The sequence below is a fragment of the Sinocyclocheilus anshuiensis genome, unplaced genomic scaffold (genome assembly GCF_001515605.1).
Source record: "Sinocyclocheilus anshuiensis isolate Anshui unplaced genomic scaffold, SAMN03320099.WGS_v1.1 scaffold1355, whole genome shotgun sequence".
NCBI classification, from domain to species: domain Eukaryota; kingdom Metazoa; phylum Chordata; class Actinopteri; order Cypriniformes; family Cyprinidae; genus Sinocyclocheilus; species Sinocyclocheilus anshuiensis.
Genome location: NW_015540070.1, coordinates 503,888 through 509,721, shown reverse-complemented (window position 1 = coordinate 509,721; position 5,834 = coordinate 503,888). Strand labels below are relative to the sequence as shown.

Genomic DNA, 5,834 nt, shown 5'->3' with positions numbered 1-5,834 from the left:
AAGACTATCTTCTGGAAAATGAGCCAAAAATCTTGATCAGTCTTCTTATTTACACTGATATTGACAAAAATTCTGCAAAATCAAACATACAGTATAACTCCAATTAGAAATAGCAAGTAAAAAATGAAAAGGAGTTAAGGTGCATTCATGCTGTGTCAGAATTACCATAATTATGTGATTCTGTAAAAAACATTAATGTTCTAGAACTCGTAATTACAACTTGTAAACTAATTTAGGAGAGCTCTGACTTGTACCACCTGACCGCTGCAATGTCATGTGGAAACACTTAAAATGGCATCGGTTTCAGCAGTAAAATGTAGTTAAGCAGTTTTTTCATAATATCTTTGTGTATAATTCCTATAATTGATTATAAATGGTCCTTTCACATTTATGTGGTTCTCAGAAGTGGAAGTCGTCATAGTTGGGTAAACTTCTATAGTGTTGAACGGAGAGAGAAATTGATTATGTTGGTCAGAAGAGAGAAAGATTGCAAATTTGCCATCGCTCCTTTTTGTTTTTACATAATAAATGACTTGCGCCAGTTGAAGCGCAATAGCGAACACTGTCATGTTATCTTGCATTCGGATGCCTGATGTTTGGGAATGCAGTTATTAGAGACAGTTATGGGAGGTGATTAACAAATAGTTAGTTAGTTCATTTATCCAATCACATGATCTGTTGAGGCAAAGTCACATGACTTTTTTGAAACCACATTGAGGAATTTTTTTTGGTAAATGTGTTTCCATCGTAGCTTATGCGATTCTTATTGGATAAAAATGTATTCGACTCAATTGAACGCATACCTTTTTTATGCACATTTTTAGAATTTATGCACATCTTAGCGTTTCCATCCAACGTATTTTTATGCGATATCCCAAAATTCACGAAATAGCTAATGAGAAGTATCCCTTATATATAAACACATTCCTGAGTATCCCAAGGAATGTGTGAATTGAAAAAAATGTATAATGTTGAATGCAATGCAAAGCTGCTTTGGATAAAAGCATCTGCAGAATGTAATTTACATGTTTTTTTGATAGCTTTTAGGTTTTTACCAAATACCAAACAAAGAGACAGTACACAGTTAAATAAATATGAAAACTTTTGCTGTTACATTATGAAAACAACACTGATTTCACTATGCTGTTCCAAACAGCCAGTGAGAATAGCACCTTTCAGAGTACTGCCATTCCAAGTGAATAGGTCACAGTGATGCTAACAAGGAATTTGCCCAAAGTGTTTATGCTAGGGTATTACTTGTGTAACAGCTAGAAAGTGTCACAGCTATTTTTGAATGTGTCATGCCTCTCATGAGCGGGCAGCGAGTGGCCCTCATGCTCGATCTGTCCACAACACTGATGCAATTTCCCTCTGCTGGTTGCAAACCCAACCGGCTATTCATTGAGAGCTAATGCACGTGTAAAGAACTTGCCTGTTATGCAAATGTATGAATACAAACCAAACATGTATACATAACCTATACGTTTCACAACCCATTTGTGGAAGGCATTCGGTCCCTGTAAACTATTCGAGGCTGGCGTTAAAGTCACGTCACTGAAGCACCAATAAACCGCACAGACATCAGACCAGAGATTAAACGCTCAAGTGAGGATTTCCATCACCTACTTCATAAGAGGATTTGCTTATGTACAAACACACATATCTTTAGCACCTGAGGAAACATCATCTATTGTTGTGTGAGAGTTCTGTATGGTTGTGCGAGGTCATGAAAGTTTGTGTTTGTACATCATTTACTGAACTGGGTAATGAAAGCTTTATTACTCACCCTTGACCTTTGAACTCTAAACACATTCTCCCTCTGACCTCGTTCTCGTGCCGTCACACACATACACAAGCCTAACCTTGACTTTTGTAAATGCTGACTCCAATAAACTCTGGATATCTGGCTACTAGACAGTGGAGCTGCCACATTCTGCAGATGGCTGTTTAAAACAGCGAAATGTCACACAGACCGACTGCGTGTCATGGGACGAACCTTTATAGCATCTCACTTTACCGTCACAGTATCCAGGCGCTCTTCAGCATGATTTATGATTCATGAGGTTTCAGTATATAAAATGATTCATTATTATAATACTAAAAAAACTCATATTTTGACCTAATGCAGCTTTCAGGAACACAAGTAATGCATCTGATTGCAACTTTTCTATTGAAATATGCCAGATGTTGTAATCATTATGATCACAAGCTATAATCATTGCCTTAGATGTTCATTATGTCTGCTTAACTGAATACATGATATTTACTGACCACATAACTTGCATTATTTTATAAGCTGTGTATTACTGTCATTGCTTTGACACACTCGTCTCTTTTAATAACAGAATAAACTATACAAATAAACATAAACTGAATTTAATTGAAAATATATAAGTACAAGTGTATAGTTATAACATTTTGTAGACTACTTCTTAATTAAAATATCTCCTTTGTTAAATGAAAAAAAAATTCTGTATTGCATTTTATTATTTAATTACATGTAATCATTTATTTAATGTTTGAAAACATTTTATTATTTATTTATTATTGCATTACTGCTATTTTATTTTACTTAGTTTGTGCAGCTTCACATTGTTTGCAGTATAAATATTCAAATATTTTCAAATATTTTGCCATACAAATGTTCAGTTTCATGTGTACAATGGTTATTACTAAATTAGAAATTGTTATTATATATACAGTATATATATGGCTAAATATTTCTCCATGCTCAGTTCCTTTAATAATCCTCAAACCCTTCCATTTCTTTCTTCTGAGCCATTGGTTTGTGAATTCTCTTGCATTTTTTATTATTTGATACGTGTTGAATGGTTCACTTATGGTTATAATAAATGTAGAACTGAGGTAATAATGATATATTTGCAGGGTCCTGATGTTGCATAACACCCCCACCACTGTGCTTCAAAGTATTTAAAAGTGGCCTGAAGAAAGAGAGTGAGGTTATATGTAGGAGAGGCTATAATGATGGCGTGCAGAAAACAAGAAGAGAGGAGACAGAGAGACACAGAGAGCAGAAGTACATCCTGATGGTAAGTTGAGCCCGGACAGCAGAGATTTACTGTTGGATGTGTGGAAGTCTCATTGCATTCACAGAAACTCTGCATGGGGGCACAATAAATGAATGGCTGTGTTTAGAATGGTGACAGTCTTATTACACAGTCTTATTTAACGATGTTTCGGGTAATTTTATGATAGAGGAAAAAAGGAAACAAAAACATTCATTTAGTAAATTATTTTTGTAGTGTGAGGTCATGTGACAATGTAGCATGTTTAAACATTATAGCATGCAGTGTATTCTGTGCAAGTTGATTTTCAATTCCAAACATGGCCAGCCTGTGTGTGTGTGGGGGGGGGGGGGGGGGGGTTTGAACTCAAATGTGTAATTCAAAGATGGACCCTTTGTTAGTCCATCCACTGCTAATATTGAATGGCCTCAGTGTGTTTAAAGAAATGTCAATTAGTTGAGGTTCATTTAGATAAAGGCTGGAATGAACTTCACTTCTTTTCAAACAGTTTTTAAAGGGGTCATTGGATGCTACATGCACTTTTACAAGCTGTTTGAACTGAAATGTGTGTTGGCAGTGTGTGTACACAACCACCCTATAATGATAAAGATCCACCCAGTGTTTTTTTTAATCTCGTTAAATGATTTCCCATTTCTCAAATCGAGCCGATCGATAGTTTGAGTGACAGTAGCGTTTTCGCCTTTCCTAATAACGTGCTAGTTAGCAAGTTTCACAATGAATGCGGCTAAAGTTTACCTCTCAGAGAGCGGCTCGGAAGAGAGGGGCGGAGTGAGCAGAGCTCAACTGCATTTTAAGCAGCATGTAAGAAAACAGCTTGCTCTGAAAAGAGCTGTTTTTGACAGGTTAAAACTGTGTTGTTTTACACTACCATTGAGAAATTTTAACCAAACTATGTTACAGACTTTTCATTACGACCCTAAAGAATCATATCAGCTTGTGGAAAATGGGCATCACACACACACACACACACACACACACACACACACACACACACACACACACAGCTTTAGAGGCAGGGGTTCTGAGAAATGCTGCTTCAGGGCCTGCTTCCCTCATAAACACAATGAATTCTGGGAAACTGTGACACCCAGAGCAGAACAGAGAGTTTGTGTTAGTGTGTTAGGGATTTGATCAGATACATGTTGCTCTATTTCGCACCTTATTTTCCTTTGTAAAAAAGGAGTATGATTAACTGTATTGAATATGTACTTGTAGTGTACTTCAAATCTTATAAATATGTTTAAAAGTACTTGCAGATAATTTAATAAAAGAAAAAAGGCCACTTAAGTGAACTTTGTAATAATGACAAATTAAAAGTTTTGTTTTAAAAAGTGTATTTTTAATAATTGTGTTTTAATATCTTGTGCATTGAAGAAATACACTTAATTTGATGTGTTGATTAACATACTAAAGCACATGTAAGTACTGTGAGTAAACATAATATAAAAACTATGGCTAAAATAATAAAGTATATTACTAAATTGCAACTTTGTCATTACAAATGTGTAATTACAAATACATTTAAAAACCATGACATACAAGCTTCAATTAAATCCAAAATCCATTAAAGACAACATAAGTAATTATGAAATTACATATAAAGATGTACTTAAGTCACACTTCGGTGGGTCAAAAAAAGTAAAATAAAGTAACAGCAGTGTAAATAGCAATATTTAAAAAAAAAAATTGTATTAACAAATTTAACAAAAGGGAGTCAATTAAATTCATTAAAAAGTAATTTAAAGATACTAAAGATAAAAAAAATTAAGACTTAATGTTTCAATAAAATAAAAACCATAAATATAGCAGATCACTCTTTTTCTCTTGCAAGGTTAATGTGTGAAGATTCTGATCTGTCATTGATGCTCATCTTTGGCCTCCACCCCTGTCCCTCATGCCCACTTATGTCTTTTCCTCACCCCCTTGGCAACTGATGAGGCATCAGCTGATTTGGTGGAAGGGATTTGATGTTCCATGAAGTCTATTTAAAAGTGCCAATGCATTGCTTTCTCTCTTTCTCCCCCTACTCTCTGTCTTTGGCTTTTTAACTTCTACTATCTCTCTCTTTCTCAGCTATATTTATAATATACAGTTGTTGTTGTTGTTGTTGTAGTTGTTGACTTGACCCGTGTTTTTATGTCTCGTTTTTATCAGTCTTCATCTCTCCGCCCTGCTGCATATGGAAAAACCTCACAAAGTCCAACTCACCAGCTATTTAAGTCTCAATCTGAGCTATAAAAAGCCAGAAAAAGTAAGTACCCTGGAGTGTATTCATAGACCAAATCTCAGTTTAGCTGATTTTAGCCCCCGCTCATGCTCTTAACATACTAAAATTGCACAAACCATACAGACCATATCATGTTTTCTATATTATTCTCCACTAGATGCCTTTCCTTACCATGTATCCCAGCAATGCCAAACTCAGAAGTTATGATCTGGTAGAACTGCAACACATGCATACCAGCCATGACTGTGGATGCTGTACAACTTTGCAAACACTGATGCATTAAGCAAGACTGATTATCTGTGATGTAATGCCTTAAATGCAAACTTCAAATTTGATATATCTTTTTTGGCCTCCTTTTAACATTTGTCTGGGTATCTTTGAATGTCTATCTGGGTTTCTAAACATTAGAAAGCATAGTTTTACACTGCGGTTCAGTATGGCTTTTATTTTGACAAACCATGTGTGACTGATGATTACAAAACAGTCCAAATACCAGAGAGCCTTCCCTCTCCTCATTTCTGTAGCTTCAGATGCTAAAAGGGAAGTGTGTGTGTGTGTGT

General features: G+C 35.4%; 1 long non-coding RNA gene across 1 annotated transcript; it reads left to right on the top strand.

Annotated features, from left to right (window-relative positions):
- Positions 1-2,953: 2,953 nt before the first annotated feature.
- LOC107687196 (uncharacterized) lies at positions 2,954-5,512 on the top strand. The gene is made up of 3 exons (XR_001634105.1): positions 2,954-3,050; positions 5,202-5,298; positions 5,432-5,512. It is a non-coding gene; the product is annotated as an uncharacterized LOC107687196 (long non-coding RNA).
- The last annotated feature ends 322 nt before the right edge of the window (positions 5,513-5,834 follow it).